We start from the raw sequence: 1,368 nt of genomic DNA, 5'->3' as shown, positions 1-1,368 counted from the left end.
CAACAAGCCGTCTCCCCTGGTGGGGCTGTGCATCTCCTGGGTTAGAAGGAGGTCCTGTATCTCAGCTAGGAATCTATGCGAGCCGTCAGACCTGCCTGACTGCTCCTGCCAGCAGATGTCTGGAAAGTTCAGGTCGCCCATGATGACCACGTCCTTTGACCTAACTGCCTCCGTGCGCTGACTTAAGAATTCCTGGTCTAGCTCTTCCCCTTGGTTGGGTAGTCTGCAGTAGACCCCCACCATTAAGTCTCTTTCCTCTTGACTGCCTTGTATTCTAACCCAGAGCACTTCAGTCTGCCCCTCTTCTGACCCAATGCTACTCACTGAGGATGTGTATTGCTCTTTGATGTAGAGCGCCACACCCTGACCTTTCCTCCCTGTCCTGTCCCTCCTGTATAGCCTATAGCCCTTGATGTTCACAGCCCAGTCATGCGTTGGGTCCCCAGTCGTGCATTTATAGTACGCTATTAAGCCGCAGTCTTTTTTTAGTACTCCAAACTAATCAGTAATTTTTCTAATCTGTTTTTTGCACCGTTTGATTGCTCCGTCTTAATTTGCACTTGTCTTTAATCATTTCATTCTGTTCTAATTTTGGATCACTTTTTCCTGTTTATTGAAGTTGTTCTGAATTCTAATCCTATCTTCCAAAGCACCTACAGCCAGACCGCTGTGGTGTCATTTGCAGGTATGTTAAGCATGCATTTGATCCCATCCTCCAAATCATTAATGAAATTATACTGTATTTATTCAAATATGCCATGGAGCTTTTCCCCTGAAAAATTAACTGCTAGAAATTGGGATTCATGTCTTCAGTGAGGAATGTGTAAGGAGCAGAGGTCCCGATCCTGCTAGAGTTGAGTTACCCTGCCCCCCTAAAAACAGGGGGCTGGATCTGAGGTCCCTTCCAGCCATTAACTTTCATGACTCTTTTTTCTCAAACTGGGTGGGGAGCCAGTGATGCCTGCCAAGCCACCTGAGGGCACATCTGGCTTGAGAAGAGGAGCTGCACAGTTCAAATCCAGAAAGATCAAGCCTTCAGTTGACTTGGCAGGTGCCATTGGTCAAACCTGTCTACTGAGGCCCTGGTCCTGCTAGATCCGAGCAGCTTGGCACCTTGTCTGAAACTAGCATCAGTTTACTCAGCAGGTACCAGTGGCTAGGATTGGGCCCACAGCTGACCTGGCAGGTGCTGCTGTCTCTCTCATAGTTTCATAGTTTCTAGGGTCGGAAGGGACCTAAGCAGATCATCTAGTCTGACCCCTGCCATGGCAGGAAAGAGTACTGGGGTCAAACGACCCCAGCAAAATGTTCATCCAACCTCCTCTTAAACACCCCCAGGGTAGGGGCCAGCACCACTTCTCTTGGAAG

Source organism: Crocodylus porosus, unplaced genomic scaffold, assembly GCF_001723895.1.
Source record: "Crocodylus porosus isolate Cpor-Errol unplaced genomic scaffold, CroPor_comp1, whole genome shotgun sequence".
Classification (NCBI taxonomy): domain Eukaryota; kingdom Metazoa; phylum Chordata; order Crocodylia; family Crocodylidae; genus Crocodylus; species Crocodylus porosus.
This window is presented reverse-complemented; position numbering follows the sequence as displayed.